The 21,865-nt window shown below is 39.3% G+C and overlaps 1 pseudogene; it reads left to right on the top strand.

Moving 5' to 3' along the window:
- Positions 1–7,482: 7,482 nt before the first annotated feature.
- On the top strand, positions 7,483–21,330 carry LOC115775880 (uncharacterized; annotated as a pseudogene).
- Positions 21,331–21,865: the final 535 nt, after the last annotated feature.

The raw sequence follows: 21,865 nt of genomic DNA, 5'->3' as shown, positions 1-21,865 counted from the left end.
CTTTAATGGTGAGCAGTACAGTGTAGATATACAGTAACATGGAGAGAGAGAAGGAGAAGACACACAGCAAAGGGTCACAGGTCAGACTCAAACCCGGGCCGGCTGCATTTGGTCACCTGCTGACCCACTGGGCCAAAGCAGCACCAAAGAGCAGGAAGTTTTTACTAACAATGACACAAGAAATGTATTTAAATGTTCCTTTAATGCCTCCTGTGTGCGGTCAGTGCACCCTTTGCTTCGTTCCTCAGAATTTAAACCTTGAATTTTATCTTAGTATTTGTTTCTTTGCGCTTACCTGAGTTTGGCCCTTTTGTTTCAGCCTTGTTTGTGTTCACTGTGTGAAAATCTGCAGCAGTTTGTTTTTGCTTTTTGGAAGCACACCTGGAAAATTAAGAAAATATAACATTACTATACAATCATATTTTAAAAATACAAGTTTGTAACACTTCTTTAGCTCAGCATTCACTGAGTGACTGACAATAAAGCTCAAAGCTGTAAAACAAGAGTTACTTTGGTCACCTCGACTCCGAGCTCATTTTTGAAGTTGTACTTTGTGGTTTTCTTGTGCGACTGAACAGTGTTATCAAGTATTTTGTCTACTTTCAAATCTCCATGATAGTAGAAAGAAAGCAGCTCACAAACAGTCGTCATCTTTACAGAAACTGAACATTAAAGACAGAATTGTTGGAGGCTCAGCATCCGTCCACCTGCTCTCTGATTATAATAATTCTCTTTCCTTATTTTAGGTTGAATTTACTTACCTGAAAGCGTCACTGAGTCATTCCAGAAAGGAAAAGTTCAGGCTTGACTCGGATCACTGAATGACTGAGAGCAGAGTTCATGCTGGGATGAGATGGGAGGTGTGTGAGGAGAAAATAAGAAACCTGATTGGACAGAATGAATGTGCCTTTGACTCAAACCACACAAGGACGCCACAGTCACTTCTCTCAGGTATCTGCACCTGAGCTGAACGTTATTCATCTGGAAAATACAAAGGAGAGAAGATTTCCCATGAGATCCAGATCATATTTCACCTTTAAAATGTACACATACTGTAAACTTAGGAGAGATCTGAAAAAGATTATTGTCCAAACTTTGAAAATTTGAGTCTTTTATAATTACACTGCTCAAAAATGAAGGGAACACTTGATCATCATAACACAAAGTCAGTTAAGCTGCAGGGATGTGAATCCATGCAGTCAGGAAGGAGAAACCACTGTGTATCTATTCCAGCTGCAATCAAAGTGACAACAGGCGCAACAAGACAACCCAACAAAAAAGGAAATAGTTTAGCATCTGGTGCCCACAGACTTCCTCTTTCCTTCCCCCTCCTGACTGATCATACGCTAGTTTTGATTTTTGCTAGTATTTTGTCACTGCTGGTAGAATGAGACTCCTCCAGGATGGCGGATCCATACGTGCCTTCAGAAGAAGGTTTGCTGCTGTATTAAAACCTTTAGGATTATCCTAAATTAATTTTTTACTCAGGTCAGCTGGGATCAGCGATGGATGGACGGCATTTTTTGGCTTTATTTGACAGTATACAGTGGAGAGAGACAGGAAGGGGGGTGGGGGTGTAATGCTGCAGTAGCTGTGCTATGATTTATTTACAAAGATGCAGCCAGTTCATATCAGTAAACACCAGCAATCTGCCAAGAGCAACCCTAAAAAATCAGCAGACCCGAGGAGGGACTGTGAGGGCCTGTTAACCCAAATGAGACACTGTAAGCTCAGGTTTGTCACGTGTTTCTCTCTGAAAGCAGCGCGGCTGTTCAGATAAATGAAAGGAGGCCAAAAGAGAATCGATATGTTTCAGATATCTGACAGAAACTGCTGGGACTGTGAGCTCTGAGGACTGAGAGCTGCATTATTACAACCTGAACTCTGTGTGGAACAACTGAGCTACACAATGTGCAGAAGAACACAAAACACTTCTAACCATCAGATCACAAGCTGTCCCTGATACTATTTTATTTTGACACTTCACTTTTTCTGTTTGGTTGTTTGTTAATAGCATCAATCTAAAAAAAATCAATACAGATTCATTAACAGCTGCAGTTTCACAGATGCAGAGTCGAAGGATCGTGACAGATTTTGATAAATTATTTTTTTGTCAGTTGAGTAAATGCAGAAAAGAACGTTAAAAGTAGAAAACATTTCTGTTAACTAGAAGACAATATTTCATTGGTTTCCATTAAAGACAAGATTCAAATTCAACTCTTTCCCCTGAACCTGATTGGAATAACTGTGACTTTGACCCACACCAGGCACAGTTTAATATGTTTCGGTATACAGTGGCTTGCAAAAGTATTCATACCCCTTGAACTTTTCCATATTTTGTCACATTACAACCACAAACATAAATATATTTCACTGGAATTTAATGTGAAAGACCAACACAAAGTGGTTACAATTGTGAAGTGGACAGAAAATTATACATGATTCAAAACATTTTTTACAAATAAAAAACTGAAAAGTGTGGTGTGCAAAAGTATTCAGCCCCCTTTTCTCTGAGTGCAACCAGTTGCATTCAGAAGTTGCCTGATGACTGCTAATGACTAAAAAGAGTCCACCTGTGTGTAATCTAATCTCAGTACAAATACAGCTGCTCCGTGACAGCCTCAGAGGTTGGTTAAGAGAATATTGGGGAGTAAACAGCATCATGAAGTCCAAAGAACACAGCAGACAGGTCAGGAATAAGGTTGTGGAGAAGTTTAAAGCAGGCTTAGGCTATAAAAAGATTTCCTAAGCTTTGAACAGCTCATGGAGCACTGTTCAATCCATTATCCTGAAATGGAAAGAGTACGGCACAACTGTAAACCTACCAAGACAAGGCCGTCCACCCAAACTTACAGGCCGAACGAGGAGAGCACTGATCAGAGATGCAGCCAAGAGTTCCATAGTGACTCTGGACGAAATGTCCACAGGACAACTATTAGTCGTGCACTGCACAAATGTGGTCTTTATGGAAGAGTAGCAAGAAGAAAGCCATTGTTAAAAGAAAACCATAAAAAGTCCCATTTGCAGTTTGCCAGAAGCTGTTGGAGACACAGCAAACATGTGGAACAAGGTGCTTTGGTCAGATGAGACCAAAATTAAACTTTTTGGCCAAAATGGAAAAACGCTTTGTGTGGCGGAGAATTAACACTGCACATCACTCTGAACACACCATCCCCACTGTCAAATATGGTGGTGGCAGCATCATGCTCTGGGGCTGCTTCTCTTCAGCAGGGACAGGGAAGTTGGTCAGAGTTGATGGGAAGATGGATGGAGCCAAATACAGAGCAATCTTGGAGGAAAACCTGTTGGAGTCTGCAAAAGACTTGAGACTGGGGCGGAGGTTCACCTTCCAGCAGGACAACAACCCTAAACATAAAGCCAGGGCTACAATGGAATGGTTTAAAACCAAACATATTCATGTGTTAGAACGGCCCAGTCAAAGTCCAGACCTAAACCCAATCCAGAATTTGTGGCAAGATCCGAAAACTGCTGTTCACAAACGCTCTCCATCTAATCTGACTGAGCTTGAGCTGTTTTGCAAAGAAGAATGGGCAAAAGTTTCAGTCACTAGATGTGCAAAGCTGGTGGAGACATACCCTAAAAGACTTGCAGCTGTAATTGCAGCAAAAGGTGGTTCCACAAAGCATTGACTCAGGGGGGCTGAATACTTTTGCACACTGCACTTTGCAGTTTTTTATTTGTAAAAAATGTTTTGAATCATGTATAATTTTCTTTCCACTTCACAATTGTATACCACTTTGTGTTGGTCTGTCACATTAAATTCCAGTGAAATATATTTGTAATGTGACAAAATATGGAAAAGTTTAAGGGGTATGAATACTTTTGCAAGCGACTGTGTGTGTGTATATATATATATATATATATATATATATATATATATATATATATATATATATATATATAATTTAGCCTTCTGAGGCCTGAGAAACATATTAAACTGTGACTGGTGTGGATCAAAGTCACAGTTATCAGGTTCCTCATTTTCTCCTGACACACCTTCTGTCTCCTCCCTGCATGAACTCTGCTCTCAGTGAGTCACTGATCTCTGAGTCCACTTTCTAAATGGCGAGCTAAAAGGAAGCAGTACCAGCTTCAGGTGAGTAGACTCGACCCAAAGATAAACATATGTTCAGAGAGAGCTGAACACTGATGCAGGAAGATTTCTCTTTTATGTTCGGTTCCTTTTAAAATGACTCCTCTGTTTGTGTGCCGGCTCAGGTCTGCTATCATGGCGATTTGAAATACTTGATAAGATGCAGCAGTCATGAGTCCTCCTTCTGTTCAGGTGTTGACTTCATGCTGCACTCGTGCCTGCAGTTATGATTTCGAAGCATTTAAAAAAACTGATATTACAGGACACTGCTGCCCAGCTGCAGAAGAACACCACAAAATAAGTTCAAGGATTTCTAAAATTTTCCAGTACCAGTCAAATGTAAGCCAAACGTTACCCATTGAGTAACGTTTGGGTACTTCGGTACTGTATGTCCACTGAATATTAACTTTAATATTATACTAAATCTAAACACTATTTTCATTTCACAGGTGTTGTTTCTGACGAAGACATTTTCACGCAGATAAAAAACCACTGAGACAGACTGAGCCATCAAAAAGAAAAAGCACCAACCTGAGGTAAGAGCAGCATTTCTGAGTGACTGATGTCTGAGCCAAAGTTACCTGATCGTGTATTTTCTAGGCTGGGTGGGTCACTGCTGCATATGATTGAAAAAATATAATAAGACTATTTCTTTATCAGTCCTGCTGTGCACAAGAATTCTTCTTTCTCACTTGCATCTAATGATCACTGAAAATGCAAGCCTTTTAAATTTAACACATTTATTGATCTGATTAATATTTTCTTTATTAATAAAATTGAATTGTATTGAATTAATGATTGTTATTGGTTTGCAATGTTGTCACAAAGACACATCAGTGATATTGTATATTGTATAATCTGATTTGGACACAAACAGCATTTGTGTTTAGGCAAAAATCACAACTTTGGAAAAATAACTTTTTAAGTTTAGGAAACAACAGAAATATAAATTCTTGTAGCTGCTCAAACATGTTATTGCATAAACATACTGAAGCATCTTTGGAGAACAGGTCAGTGCATTATTATTATTATATGAGTAATAATATACTAACTGCTTCAACACCTAAAGTCTATAGAAGACTGTCTGCAATTGATAAACACAGTGACTACATTCATTCATGGATCCACTGCAGTTCTCAGTCTGTGAGTTCATACAACATGTGCTGTCACAAACTGGCTGACAGAAGATGACAAGGAGGGAGTCCACACAAGAGGCTTACTTGAATAAAAGGCCATTATTAAACACAGCTTGACCAAGAGCCAATCACCGTGAAATGTAGAGTGGAAGAGAGAGACTGAGCGGTTCAGCTGGGCCATCTTTTATAGCTTGGAAGAAACGGGTGAGCTGTATTAGTTAACGATCCTCCCACGCCAGCCAATTATCAGAAACAGGCCAGGCTTGAACTTTCCTGACAGTGGGAGGATCGTCACACTGTCACTCTCAAAAATCGGTTCCAGCGTGACCTTAGAAATTAATCTAAAATCAAATCAATAACAGAAGGTAACATTGAAACACCCCATTTATTAAAATGGCAACAACACAACCTGGCCAATCAAACAAGCTGACACCCACCCCCCCCTTGACCAAATCCAATTCCCCTAACCAGCAACATCTTAAATGGGGAGTTAAGTAGATGATTAGCGGGTATGGCCAAACCGGTTCTTCTTAAAGATGCATGACTGGTATACTAAAGTGTGCATCTGCCCCACTAGCAAATCTGTTTTTGCAAATAGGTTCAAAGAAAATCCAGAAATCTCAGAGCAGCGAGTGAGAAGCAAAGTGTTGCCTAACTGAACACCAGATCTGACTCCAGGTGTCAACACCACACAGCCTGCAGCTACAATCACACCACACTGCTTTGCCAAAACTCCAGCCACCAACAACCAAAACTGAAATTATGAGCATCAACCACAATAACAAACCAAAAGGTGCCTCCAAACAAAACACATCCACACTAACCAAGAGGCCAACAAGGCTGGAACAAAGCTACAACAAAGCTCACACCAATTCAAAGCACATTTAATGGGGTCCACACCAAACTCACAGACCAGACTACCAAGTTACATTCTTCACAACATATCGGGTGGCTGTGGCTCAGGAGGTAGAGCAGGTCTCCTACTGATCGGCAGGTCAACGGTTCGATTCCTGGCTGCTCTGGGCTGCATACCAAAGTACCCTTGGGCAAGATACTGAACCCCAAGTTGCTCTCTGACGCAAGTGTTGGAGTATGAATGTGTGTGTATGTTAGCTTAGTTAATCATGGAAGTGAATGGGTAAATGTGTTGTATAAGTACTTTGAGTGCTCAGACAGAGTAGAAAAGCACTGTGTAAGAACTTGTCCATTTACAACTCTATCCAAGTTCAACTTTGCAATTTTTACCCTTCATATCAGTCATGCCTCACCACATACATGCACCACGACCCCTTTTAAGGCCAAAACCCATGAGAAAAATATACTGCTACAGAGCACATGCTCCCCAGTCCTAGTTACTCAGTATACATTAATCTCCACCCTGATGTGGGTGTTTATGTACCAATTCCACCAGCACCAAAAAGCATCCAGGAGCTAGCAACTTTCTGGAAACCTGGGAAGTTTCATTTGTCTTCAGTCGCGTTCTCTGACACACTAAAGAGAAATCTAAAAAAAATGCAAGTATATGAGCAATTAAATAGTTTAAATGTGGATTTTTCTAAATAATCTCTGTATAGGGTTTTCTCTGATTCTGCTCTGGCTGCTTTTTGTCTCCAGTTAAATTCTCGTGTTTCCAGCAAAGTGACGCTATGGCAACCGCATCATCAGGTGGGTCCAGTCAGATTTTATTACTCTGAATAAAAGGCTGTTTCTTCTCTCAGTTTGCACATTATATTAATAGGATTTTTTTTCTGGTGATTAAAAAGTGAAAGCAGAGATCTAAATTTACAAAGTAATCTCCCTGACTTCACAGATAAACCACTGCAGTGCTGATCCAGACTCCATACATCATAAGACACAATGCTCTCCAATTCTTCACATATGGCACACATTTTAAAGCTTAATCCATAATCTGTTTACACACTTCAAAATATTTTCTTTGCTCCACCAGCTGGGATTTTGATTTTAAGATCTGCACAAATGCAGATTTTCTGTTTTGAGTTGACTCTGAAATATTATTGCAAATTTTTTTCCTGTGTTCTTTCTCAAAGATGCAGAAGCAGGCAGCAACAAACTATGAAGTAATATAAGAAAAAGGCCTCATACAGTGTAGTTTAAAAGCAGCACTGGAGTTGAAACACCATGAATCCAGTTTAACTGGCACTGTAGACTAAGACAGATTTAGTTAAATGCACCTAATAAATTGGCAAGTTGCAGCTGCGTGTGAGTCAGTAAATGAATATCGTGTGTATTTGTGTCTCCATCATCACAGATGATCAGCCTCCCCTGAAAAGGAGGCGCAGCAGCAGGTTGGGGGTCCTTCCATCACACAGTGAGTCAAACTGAACTTTATCCTGCAGTTAATGATCAACTCAGTTTAAAGGATTTAACTGGTTGAAGTTGTAAGACTGTAAAATATTAATGTCAATGTCAACGTCAAATTTATTTATATAGCACATTTAAACAACCTGAGTGGACCAAAGTGCTTCACAGGCAACCAAATAATAAAAGGCCATTCATAAAAGAAAAACAACAAACAAAGATCCAAACAAAATATAATAACTTAATAAATACAAAATGTCATGATCAGCTTGAATTAAAAGCCAGAGAGAAGAAGTGGGTCTTGAGCAATGACTTAAATGTAGAAACAGTCCGAGCAGTTCTAATATGGAATGGTAGGACATTCCAGAGGCTCGGCACAATGACTGAAAAGGCTCGATCACCTCTATTCTTGAGTCTAGACATAGGAATTTTGAGGATCATCTGATTGGCAGACCTCAGTGCTCTGACAGGAGTATGGACATGAATAAGATCACACAAATACAGAGGGGCTATCCCGTTTAAAATCTTAAAAACAATCAATAAAATCTTGATTGATCCTAAAATTGACAGGAAGCCAATGAAGTGAAACTAAAACTGGAGTAATATGCTCACGTTTCCTCGTCCCTGTTAAAAGTCGAGCAGCAGCATTCTGGACCAGCTGAAGCTGACGGAGAAATGACTGCGGTAAACCAACATACAAAGAATTACAGTAATCCAGTCTTGACATGATAAAAGTATGTATGACTCTTTCAGAGTCATTATAAGAAAAATAACGCTTCACTTGAGCCAACAATCTCAACTGGAAAAAAATAGCTTTCACTACAGAACTAATCTGCCTATCAAAGTTAAAGGAGTTAAATTCAAACTAGAGTAAAAACTGAGAATGAATCAATGCAAGTGTGTTTTTCATTTTTTTTTTGTCTAAATCCGTGTTTTCCAGTTTCTGAGCTCAGGGTTGTTCTGCTGGGAAACAGCTGGACTGAGAGGAGAAACTTTGGGAACTTCATACTGGGAGAGACCGTGTTCGACAAAGCAACAAGACACCCACACAGAGTGAGGGGAAAGCTGAAGGACAAAGACATAGTCGTCATCAACACCCCATATTTGCCTCATCTGAATGTCTCCCAACAGAAACTCACAGAGTTTATAAAACAGTGTGTGAGGCTCTCTGCTCCTGGACCTCATGTGTTCCTGCTGGTTCTGCAGCCTGAAGACTTCACTGAGGAGCACAAACTGAGGCTCTGCAGAGTCCTTGACTCTTACAGTGATCGATCGTTTGATCATTCACTGATACTGATATCAATACCCAGAGCAGAGAGTTCAGGTTTCAGGGGAAAATACGAGCAACATCCACCTTTAAAAGACTTGATGGAAAAATGTAAAGACAGATTTTTGTGTCAGAAGAACCTCGATCATTCAGAGCTGTTAAAACGCTTGGGTCAAATATTAAGCGAGAACAATGGAGAGCATCTGAGATGTGATGGATTGAAGGATGAGGATTCAGGTTCAGCAATGACACTAACGTCTGTGAGTGAGAACATCAAACCATCTTTAAACCTGGTTCTGTGTGGGAGGAGAGGAGCAGGGAAGACTTCAGCAGTCAAGGCCATTTTAGGTCAGACTGAGCTTCATTCAGTCTCCAGCTCAGAGTGTGTTAAACATCAGGGAGAGGTGTGTGGACACTGGGTTTCCCTGGTGGAGCTGCCTGCCTTGTATGGAAAACCTCAGGAGGCATTGATGGAGGAATCTCTCAGGTGTATCTCCCTCTGTGATCCTGAGGGTGTCCATGCCTTCATCCTGGTCATACCTGTGGCTCCCCTCACTGATGAAGACAAAGGAGAGTTAGAGACCATCCAGAACACTTTCAGCTCTCGAATCAATGACTTCACCATGATTCTGTTCACTGTGGAGTCAGATCCTACAGATCCAGCTTTTGATAACTTTGTAAAGGAAAACAAGAACATCCAGGAGCTCTGTGAGAGCTGTGGAGGAAGATCTGTTATTCTCAACATCAAGGACAAACAGCAGATCCCAGAGCTGCTAGAAAATGTTGAAAATATGAGAGCTGAAGGACCTGGATGCTTCACGATGAAGATATTCACCAAGGCACAGATGGAGAAGGTGACAAAGCTTTCAGCTGAACTGCAGGCTGTGAAACAGAGGAGTGATGTGGGAGGTGATAAAAATCAGAGCAGAGAGCCTCTCAGGATGGTGCTGATTGGAAAGACTGGAAATGGCAAGAGCGCAAGTGGAAACACCATTCTGGGTGAAGAACATTTTAAATCTAAAGCCAGCACAAAGTCGATAACAAAGTTTTGTGAGAAAGCAGCAGGAGAGGTCGAGGGACGTCCTGTTGTTGTGGTCGACACCCCCGGTCTGTTTGATACCACTCTGACCAATCAAAGTTTTCAGCATGAACTTCTGAAATGCATCAGCTTGTTGTCTCCTGGACCTCACGTGATCTTACTGGTGCTGTCGATCGGTCGCTTTACACAGGAGGAGAAGGAGGCTGTAGATCTGATCAAGAAATACTTTGGCAAAAGATCTGAAGATTTCATCATCATTTTATTCACCAGAGGAGATGATCTAAAAATGGAATCAGCTGAAAGTTACATATAAGACTCTGATGACTTTGTGAAGAAGCTGATACATGATTGTGGAGGGAGATATCAGGTCTTTAATAATAACAATCAGACAGATCGCACACAAGTCAGAGAGCTGCTGAGAAAGGCGGATGAGATAGTGAAGGAAAATGGAGGCAGCTGCTACACCAGCGAGATGTTCCAGGAAGCTGAGGAGGCGATACAGAAGCAAGTGGAGAAGATCCTGAAGGAGAAGGAAGAAGAGATGAAGAGGAAGGAGGAGGAAGTTCAAAGAAAACATGATGAAGAAATGGAAACAATGAAAAGAAGAATAGAGAAAGAGCGAGAGAAGACTGAACAGGAGAAGAAGCAGAGAGTAAAACAACTTGAAGAAATGGAAGAAATCATTAAAAAAGAGCGAGAGCACAGAAAGAAAGAACAGAAACGCAGACAAGACGAAGACAGGACGAGGAGAGAGCAGGAAGAACGTCAGCAGCAGCAGTGGGAACAAGAACGGGAAGCTCTGGAGGAAAAAATTCATTCAGAATATTTGAAAAATCAAACAATTGACAGAGAGCTGGAACAGAGCCGAGAAGCACTGAGAAAGAAACAAGCTGCCTGGAACAAGGAAAGAAAGATGTGGTGGAAGAAGCGAAATCAAGAAGATAAACAGAGACGTCAGGAAGAGGAGAGAAAACTTAAAAAGCTTCAAGAAACATATGAAAAGGAACGAACAAAATCTGAAATCAAAAGAAAAGAAGAAGATCGAGTCAAACGAGAACAAGAGGAGAAGGAGAGAACAGAATTAGAGAAAAGACATCAGCAAGAAGTAAAGAACATGAAAAAGGAATATAAAAATAAAGCCAGAAAGCAAGCTGAAGAGCTCAATGAGTTTGGAGAAAAATACACCAAAGATTTTGAATCATTCATAGAAAAACATGCAGAGGACCTCCGAGCTCTGAAACAGCAGCAGGAAACAGAAATCCAACAGAAACAAAAAGCTCCCAGCAAAAAAGACGGGAAAGAAGATCTGCAGATGGGAATGAGCGGAATAAGAAAACCAAAAGATCACCAGGAGAAAAATGAAATGCAACAAAGAATGAGTGAAGAGAGAAACTCTGAAGATGAAACTGAAAGAAAAAAAGAAGAATTAATAACAGGTTTGGAGCATTTGAAGAACAGCCATGAACAGCAAATACATCATCTTAAAGTGAGCTGGAAAAAAAGATGTGTTATCTGCTGATGCTCATATTAGTGAAATATTACATATTACTGATTTTACTGATTAATCAGCATGAATCACCACAGGCTGTGCTCCCACACAGACACTGAAACATTTTCATTTGTGTATTTTAAATGTACTTTCAGTAAATTGTATCATCTGTGAACATTTTTGTTAAATTCATACTTTGTTTTTTTTTCTAGTAAATATTTTAAAAACTGTTTTGCTGAAGAATGTCCTCTTTTATTTTTCAGATTTTTATTTTACATTTATGGAATTAAACATTATCTGTTTGTTCTTAAGAAATTATGCATTTTCACAATTATCAACATTAAATAGTCCAGACTGTTTATGAGAGCATATCTGTATCATAGCTGCATCACTAAAATCTGTTGCTGGAAATGAGTCTCACACTAAGTAAAAACTAGTATGTTATAGACTCACTGTTAAATAACTTATGAACATATTTTGTATTTCTACATGATCATTTCCTTCATATTATGAACACGACAGCTTCAGCTCTTTTTCATTCTAATTCAGTCTGTTGTGGCCTGAAATTTGCATTTCAATGTAAAATGACTCAGTTTAGCAGAAACTGTGGAAAAGGTAAAAGTCGAAGGAAGGAGGTGTTTGCAAAGATGGAGGAGGTTTGTATTGTGCGGCTAATGAGGCAGCAGCTCCTGGACTGATCCTGGGACTGACCTGCAGACACATTCAGGGACAGACGGAGAATTTGTTTTTAAAGATTCATGTGGAAGAAGGTCAAAAGGTAAAACGTGATTTGTCAGAATCGCAGGAGAACATAATGTGACTGAATGCAGAACGATGGATTTCAATTCAATCCAATTCAGTTCAATTCAATTCAATTCAATTCAATTCAATTCAATTTTATTTATATAGCACCAAATCACAACTAACAGTCGCCTCAAGGCGTTTTATATTGTAAGGAAAAGATTCTACAATTTCCAGCATTTAACAAAAATACACAAGTGATGAAACATTTTCAAACTGTTCCTTTGATCATTTGCTCTGAATTTATTTTGTAGCCTCAGTATAAAGTTTCAGACAGAAACACCATCTCCTTCAGAGATGTAAGCTAAGTCAAAGTGCAGGTCAAAGGTCAGATTTATTGCTGATGGATAATAAAAAAATCTGAAGGCAAAATTCTTCAGCAAGACTTCACAGTGTTAATATAACTTTCTCTGTGGGATTATAGCTTCATATTTCTTCATAATTATAACTTCGAGTAATTTTTGGCATTATGCAGTTATTATGTTATTTTTACCTTTCAGAGAAAAACTTCTCGTTTCTCTTTTACGCACTTCTCGTGTAAAATTCAGCATGTGGAAACTTTCTGTAGATTGAGAATAAAAAAATTATCAACCAAATGAATCTCGTGTTTTAACTGTTACCCTCTGTGATAAAGCAACATAGAATTAACTATTTTGTTTAATTAAAAAAAGCTTTTTAATTCAATGATTTAAATATTTATAAATGACTTGATGTAGGAAGAAGCAGAAATATTCTCAACAAGCACTGCAGGTTCAGTCCTTGAAAGATCAACATGTAAATAGTTCTATGTATAGTTAAATAGTTAATTAGTGACTTTTAAAATGACCCATCTGTCTGTTATAAATAAATACATAAAAATTCATAAGACTTCTATGGTTTGTATTGACTTATTAAGTTTTGGTTCTGGTTGATTAAAGGTCGTCTAAGGTTGCAGAAGAATGCAGACACTGGAGAGGAGCACCTGTCTCTACCTTGTGTGGTTTGGGTCAAAGTCACAGTGATTCTGTCCAATCAGGTTCCTCATTTTCTCCTGACACACCTCCAGTCTCCTCTGTGCATGAACTCTGCTCTCAGTGAGTCACTGATCTCTGAAGTCTACTTTCTAAACATGGACTTAAAATGATGAAGTAACGATCTGAGGTGAGTCGATTCAACCAAAAATCACTGAAAAGAAAGAGAAACACCGCGTATTCTCACAGAGGACAGGAACAGATGCAGCTGAAGTGTGAGCGATGCAGCAGTCGTGCTTCTGTCTGTAATGTTTGCTCTTTGTTATGTGAAACGTTCGCGCTCAGTGCTACGCTCGTACCTGCAGTCGTTTGAAAGATGTCGACCGTACAGAAAACTGCTGCTCAGAGAGAAACACCACAGAGTGTGAAAAATGAGCTCAAAGGTAATCAATACTTTTAAAGTCCTCCAAGTGTAAAGAGATCCTGTTTCTGGTGCTACTTTGAATTATTAAAGTATGATTATATTATAACATTATTCTAATAACTGCCTTTTTCCAGTCACAGGTGTGTCAGAAAAAAACTGAGAGGAACCTGCAGGAGAATCTTTCAGGATCTGACTGTTCACGAAAGAAGCTACAGACTCAGGTACAAGCAACATTTCAATATGTTAGAAAAATAAAACATCATGACACAGAGTCAAAGCTTCAGACAGAGTTTGGACTGATTTCACATGAAATCTCCAAAAGTTTGAGTCTGTAAATTGATTCTTGTGTCTGCGCCTTTGGGCCAAAAAAACATTTTATCATCTCAAGCTGAGCAAAACAGCTGTACATCATATCAGTGCTAATAAAAGCTCCCTGATCATGTAATTTATGGATTAAGTCAGATCAAAGTTACAAAGATATGAAATCTTCTTTCTTTTGGTTTCTATTCATCAAAAAACACAAAAGTCTTTCAGTGTGTGCATTGTTTGTGCGCCAACTTGGCAACACATTTGTTTTTAACACTGCTACAAATCACTGAAAAATAAAACAATTTTATCACTGAATATTTGTTTGATTGTAGCAGAAAATAGATTTAAAGTTAAACAAACTTAAGTGCAATAAAGCTGGAGAGAAGTTTTCTTTATCAGTTTCAATAAAAATGGACTCAAAGTCTAAAGAGTTGCTGTTATCAAGACCAGCTGATAAACATTTTATCTCATGTGCTGTAACAAAAAATGTAAAAGAAAGTTTAAATCTCGGTGGGAAGGTGAAAAACAATCCACTCTTCCCCCAAAGCTGCTGCCCCAGCACCTTGGAGCAAGGCACCAGCCCTCATATTACTGATCATTGCTCATCTGTCAGAGGATTGTAGGCCCGGACTGTGCGACTGTCTCAGTATTTGATAAATTATTAACAAATTTTAATCAAACATTCAAATCAGTATTGTAATAAAGATAAACTGAACTGCAGGTCAAAGGTCGGGTTTATTAATATGTTATTATTGTATCTGGATGGTTCAGAAAAATCATCTGTGGCCAGAGGTGGGAAGTAACGAAGTACAAATACTTCGTTACTGTACTTAAGTAGATTTTTCAGGTATCTGTACTTTACTTAAGTATTTATTTTTCTGACTACTTTTTACTTTTACTCCCTACATTTTTACACAAGTACCTGTACTTTATACTTCTTACATTTTCAAACAGACTCGTTACTTTTTAACACGTCAGAGAGAAGTTTGCATTTCCGGTTAGTGCGCCGTCAAACATCAAACGATCTGAGCCTAAACGGAGGAATAATAACACATAAGAGACAATCGTACTGGCGTATCCTCCATCATCGGGGCTTATCTCGTACAAAGGGATTAAATACGCAAACCCATACAATTAATGTATCATTTATAGCGCTATAATCAGGGGTTACAGCGGGCCGGACCGAGTCCGTAAGTTGCGCTGCGGCACATAAACAGCTTAGCTAGCGCTACTGAAGAGGAGCGAGCATGAAGGGAGTAACGTGTGGCAGGTAAATGCAACGTTTTTAAATGCTCAACAAATATCAGCAAACACACAAAGTGTGTGCAGTTTGTCACACAGTGTGTCTGCTAGCTAAAAGAAGAGCTGCTGTATTTCAGGGAGAGCAAAGAGAGAGAAGTTCACTCAGAGATGGAGAAAGAGGACAGGAGAGGAAGAAGGGAGGCTAGAATTAAAGGTAAGGACTGGAAAATAAACTGAAGTATGCTGACGTTGTGCAATTCAAAGATTCTATGAAAATACTGCAGTTTAGGTTAGCTTGTTGTACTGTATTTACAGTAAAGCTCTGTGTTGGTGCACAGAGACTGTGTTCATGGTCAGAGTTACAGGTTACATCAGTGCAGCAGAGATGAGTTTGAATCAAAGCTGCTGATGCTGAGATTCATTCACTGAATCCAACATTTCTACAGCCTGTATGCTGTCAGTGTAGGGGATGGAGATCAGCTCAGAGAGCTGTGAAATACTGGGTTACATCTTTGTGAGTTCACTTCATCCACACAGAGCAGTAAACCTCAGAGCAGCAGCAGCAGGTCAGCTGATCACAGCCTGCACACCAACATCATTTACTGCAGCTCACAATAGAAAGCTGTGATTCTTCTCCACATGCAGAGCCACTACAGCTGATCTTAGGGTTCCTCCACCTTCTGAATCCCACTGTAACCCCTGAGTATCCTCATGTTGGTGTTTAGGTGGAGGCACAGTCACCCTCTACTATGGAGGACACAGAGAACAGAGCTGTGCTTAAATTCACTTTCACAGTTTGTGTCCTACATAACAGTTTCAAGCTGAGTGCATTCATTAGGATTAAAATTTAGATTGGAATAACGTTTGTATTCTCATGTAATATTATTTTATATTATTACAATAATATGTAATGAGGTTCGGTTAGTTTTACACAAAAATAGCTTGTAGAAACATCCTCCAAAGAACTACTTTTACTTTCTTACTTTGAGTACATTTCAGAGCCTGTACCTTTTTACTTTTACTTAAGTAGAGAAGTTGAACCAGTACTTAGACTTTTACTAAAGTATTTTTTAACATAAGTACTTGTACTTCTACTTAAGTACAGAATGTCAGTACTTTTGCCACCTCTGTCTGTGGCGTATTCTTCCTCTCATCTGAATCTGTAAAAAAACAAAAAACACCTGTGACTGTGTTTAACTGAGTGACAACATGTGACCTGCATAATATCTCAGTAATGATTGTAAAGGACAAAGATTTACACAAAATATTAATCTACACATAAACTCTAGAGGCCAAAAAGATGTGAATATAATTTTGACAAAAGTGAAAGTCTATAAGAGTTTACCTGTGAGGCATCATTTCATTCATTATTAAAAGCTTTATGACCATCACCCACTGAAAGGTTTGGTTTAGCTGCTCTAATCGAAGCACAAGCTCTTTAATAAAATGATATTTTAATGCTATTAAAAATCCATTATTGTTGTTATCCATGAAATTACAAATGTACTGTTTCACAAAAAAAAAAAAAATAGTAAACCAAAATATTTTTTCTTGTTTTATTAAAATGCCAAATTATTTACTTGCATTTGTAAACAGAAAAAAAAGATTTAGTTGAATATTATGCTTCATTAATTTCTGACTCTCAGAGAATTCCAAATTTGGATACAAAAACTTGATTTCAGTTTGTTATTTGCCAAATAAATAAATAAGTAACTTTCAGTTTTGAACACATTTTTGACACATTTATGAAATATTTGTGTTTTCTTGGTTTTATGACAGGTGGTCTCTCTCTCTCTGTCTATATACTTTTTTAATATATTTTTTATATTTAAGCATATTAATAAACATATTCAAATCAGTCAAGTTTCAGAACTTTGAGAAAAATGTGTACACTGAGAATTTAATTAAACGGAGAAAATTCAGATGATTTCTTTTCACTTGTATGTAACCACTGAAGTCCTCAGCTGTATGTATTATTATGCTTTATGTATTTTACAGGTTCAGCTGTGATCAGGACCCTGTTCTGAAATACTGCACTGAAACTCAACAAAGCCGCAGACTAACTGCCCCGACCATCAGCTCTTTTCTTATCAGCTCTTTTCTGACAGCGTGCTGATGAGCAAAGTGAGCTTTGCTGAGATTTTACTCTCTGCATCTTTTTCTCTTCTCCTTTATGATCTGGCTGCAGTTTGTCTCCAGTTAAATTCTGACGTTTCCAGCTGAGTAACATTATGGCGACTGCAGCATCTGGTGAGTCAAGTCAGATTTTATTATTCTCAGTAAAACACTGCCTCATATATCTCACTGCTGATGTTCTGATTAGCATTAAAGAAATGATTTATTAGCACTTCAGTAACAGATTACAGTATGTCAATCCTTTAAAATAAAAAAGTATTGATATGTGAGTTTTTAAATGACTGTTATTGTCATGTCGGGCCGTGTGGCAGAAGCAGGGAGACCCCAAAATGCAGGACTCAGAGGTGATGAGAGTAGTGGTTTTATTGAAGTGAAGGTAATAACAAAAACTGGGTTGGGCTGAAGCCAGAATGAAACTACAAGAGACGCACACGCACGACGGAGGCAAAGACGACAACACAACAAAGAACAGAGGAAAACTGAGGGCTTAAATACACAGCAGGTAATCAGGGCAAGAGGAAACAGCAGGGAGCAACAGGTGAATCAAATGAAACAAACAGGGGAAGCAACACTAAACACAAAGCACAGGGAACACAAGACTGTCAAAATAATACAGGAAGTGACTAACCAAGGTGCACGCAGACTACATAAGGGGGACTGGCACACAGACACGGGGCAGAGACGCAGACTAGTCACAACACTAGGAATAAACTCAACATGAAAGCACAGGAGGTCAGGGTTAAGACATCATGACAAAACAGACAAGACCATGGAGCAGGGGAGACTGGGACGAAGGGAACAAACGTATCAAAACAACTGAAAAATAACAAAACTCAGGGAAAACAGAGCTAAACACAAAATGCTGGGCAGACGGCCCAGTACCATGACAGTTATGTACATTTCTGTGTGTTTATTGTGACAGATGATGAACCTCCCCTGAAAAGGAGACGCAGTAACAGCTTTTTTTTCCTGCCACCAAACAGTGAGTGAAACTGGACCGTGTTATCCTGTTATATTGCTCAGCAAAAACCCACTGAAAAGATAACTCTGATAGTTTTAAAATATGTAGATTATTTCATCCATTTTCATTTTCATTGGTGATCTAAAGCCTTTCTGAATGGGATGTAACCCTATTTGATCGTATTGGAGCTACATGCTGTTAAAATCAGATCAGATGATGGTTAAAGCAGAAAGTAATAGTCAGCTGTTTTTAAGCTGCTACATGTAGCCAATAAAAGAATGTCCATGTATTTGTCAGTGGAAGTTTCAGTTCAGCTGCATTTTCTAAATCTGTGTTCTCCAGTGTCTGAGCTGAGGGTTGTTCTTCTGGGGAGCAGCTGGACTGAGAGGAAAGAAGTGGGGAACCTCATAGTGGGAGAGACTGTGTTCAGTGAAGCACCTAAACACTGTCTGACAGCCAGAACACGAATCAAAGACAAAGACATAACTGTCATAAACACCCCACAGCTGCCGTCTCTCAGCTCCACCCAACAGAAACTCACAGAGTTTATAAAACAGTGTGTGAGGCTCTCTGCTCCTGGACCTCATGTGTTCCTGCTGGTTCTGCAGCCTGAAGACTTCACTGAGGAGCACAAACTGAGACTCTGCAGAGTTCTTGAATCTTACAGTGATCGATCGTTTGGTCATTCCCTGATACTGATATCAATACCCAGAGAGGAGGAATCAGGATTCATTGAAAAATACATGCAACATCCACCTTTAACAGACATGATCAGAATGTGTCGATACAGATACTTGTGGCACAAGAAACTAGAGCTTCCAGAGCTGCTAACACGCTTGGGTCAAATTGCAACAGAGAAAAATGGAGAGCATGTGTCCTATGATGGATTAGAGGGTGTGGATCCTGGTTTAACCATGACAGTAATGCCTGCGCCTGAATGCAAACCATCTTTAAACCTGGTTCTGTGTGGGAGGAGAGGAGCAGGGAAGACTTCAGCAGTCAAGGCCATTTTAGGTCAGACTGAGCTTCATTCAGTCTCCAGCTCAGAGTGTGTTAAACATCAGGGAGAGGTGTGTGGACGCTGGGTTTCCCTGGTGGAGCTTCCAGCTTTGTATGGAAAACCTCAGGAGGCAGTGATGGAGGAATCTCTCAGGTGTATCTCCCTCTGTGATCCTGAGGGTGTCCATGCCTTCATCCTGGTCATACCTGTGGCTCCCCTCACTGATGAAGACAAAGGAGAGTTAGAGACCATCCAGAACACTTTCAGCTCTCGAGTCAATGACTTCACCGTGATTCTGTTCACTGTGGAGTCAGATCCTACAGATCCAGCTGTTATGAACTTTGTAAAGGAAAACAAGAACATCCAGGAGCTCTGTGAGAGCTGTGGAGGAAGATCTGTTATTCTCAACATCAAGGACAAACAGCAGATCCCAGAGCTGCTAGAAACTGTTGAAAATACGAGAGCTGAAGGACCTGGATGCTTCACGATGAAGATATTCACCAAGGCACAGATGGAGAAGGTGACAAAGCTTTCAGCTGAACTGCAGGCTGTGAAACAGAGGAGTGATGTGGGAGAGAAGAGCAGAGAGCCTCTCAGGATGGTGCTGATTGGAAAGACTGGAAATGGCAAGAGTGCAAGTGGAAACACCATTCTGGGTAAAGCACATTTTAGATCTACTAGCTGTGCAAAGTCAGTGACAAAGTTTTGCCACAAAGCAGAAGGAGAAATTGATGGACGTCCTGTTGTTGTGGTCGACACCCCCGGCTTGTTTGACACGAGTCTGACCAATGATAAAGTTCAAGAAGAACTTCTGAAATGCATCAGCTTGTTGTCTCCTGGACCTCACGTGATCTTACTGGTGTTGAGGATCGGCCCATTTACACAGGAGGAAATTGAGGCTGCAGAGCTGATCAAGAAATACTTTGGCAAAAGATCTGAAGATTTCATCATCATTTTATTCACCAGAGGAGATGATCTTAGTGATTCAATTGAGCATTATGTACATGACAGTGACAGTGTTTTACAGAAACTGATTCATGATTGTGGGGGCAGATATCATGTCTTTAATAATAAGGATAATACAGATCGCACACAAGTCAGAGAGCTGCTGAGAAAGGCGGATAAGATAGTGAAGGAAAATGGAGGCAGCTGCTACACCAGCGAGATGTTCCAAGAGGCTGAGGAAGCGATACAGAAGGAAATGAAGAAGATCCTCAAGAAAAAGGAAGAAATGATGAAGAGGAAGGAGGAGGAACTTCAAAGAAAACATAAGCAAGAAATGGAAACAATGAAAAGAAGAACAGAAAAAGAGAGAGAGAAGACTGAACATGAGAAGAAGCAGAGAGTAAAACAACTGGAACAAATCATTGAAAAAGAGCGAGAGCAGAGAAAGAAAGAACAGAAACGCAGAGAAGAAGAAGACAGGACGAGGAAAGAGCAGGAAGAACATCAACAACAGCAGTGGGAACAGGAACAGGAAGCTCTGGACAATAAAATCAAGTCCAAATCAAAGAAAACCACTGACAGAAAAGTGGAACAGAGCCGAAAAGAGATGAAAGAAAACCAAAAGGCCTGGGAGAGGAAACAAAAAGAAAGCTGGGAAAAACGAGAGCGGGAAGATGAACAGAGACGTCAGGAAGGGGAAGAAAAACTCAAAAAACTTCAGGAAGAATACGAAAAGGAAAAAGAAATATATGAAAGCAAAAGAAAAGAAGAAGATCAAAAGAAAAAGGAACAAGAGGAAACTATGAAAAAAGAAATAGAATTAAAGTATGAGAGGAAAATGGACAACATGAAAAAGAAATACGAAGTGGCTGCCAGAAAACAAGCTGAGAAATTTAATAAATTCAAAGAAAAATACACCAAAGACTTTGAAGCTCTGATAGAAAAACATGACGAGGAGCTCAAAGCTCTGAAGAAGCAGCACGGAGAAGAAATACGAGAGAAGCAGAAAAAACACAGCAAAGAGTATGAAGATGAAAAACTACAAGAACTGGAGGACTTGAAGAAAAACCATGAACGAGAACTAAATGAGCTGAAAGAGAAATCCAAACAGAGATGCACCATCTGCTGATGATTCATCTCTGCTGCAACTCTTAATATTCAGTGATCTTTCAAACTGATCAGATCAGCATTTAACTTCACCAGCAGCTCATCCACATATGATCACTGTAATTTGCATGCTTTGCATTTCGCAGCATTAATAAATGGTGGTATTGTGGGACATGTTTATCCTTTAGATGTTTATCAAAGATGCATTTGTATATTTTTCTTTATGAAATATTGCTAAATATTTCAGTTTTTTATTTTTAGTAGATTTATATTTTGTGTCAGTATGAACTTTGCTGTAAGTTATTTTTTTAATTCAAAATTTAATCAGTTTTTAATTTAAAATTTAAAAGTCATTATGCTTCAGTGATATAAAAATATACAGTATGTGCTGAAGTGACAAGTGATGTAAAACTGGTTTTCTGTTTGTGGATGATTGTCAGCTCTTTTTTAATTTGTGTTTATTATTTTTTTGTGTGTATAAAACAGTGTATGTAAATGTCTGCCAGTTTCTCTTTATGCTTTTAGGGATGGTTGTAACTCAGCAGAAATAATTTGGCAACATTTGACAAATTACTAATCAGAATGTTGGTGGTTCAATTCCTGGCTACTCCAGTCTGCATGCATAA

The sequence above is a fragment of the Archocentrus centrarchus genome, unplaced genomic scaffold (genome assembly GCF_007364275.1).
Source record: "Archocentrus centrarchus isolate MPI-CPG fArcCen1 unplaced genomic scaffold, fArcCen1 scaffold_26_ctg1, whole genome shotgun sequence".
NCBI classification, from domain to species: Eukaryota; Metazoa; Chordata; class Actinopteri; order Cichliformes; family Cichlidae; genus Archocentrus; species Archocentrus centrarchus.
The sequence above is the reverse complement of the archived record's forward strand: the minus strand, read 5'-3'. Positions and strand labels throughout refer to the sequence as shown.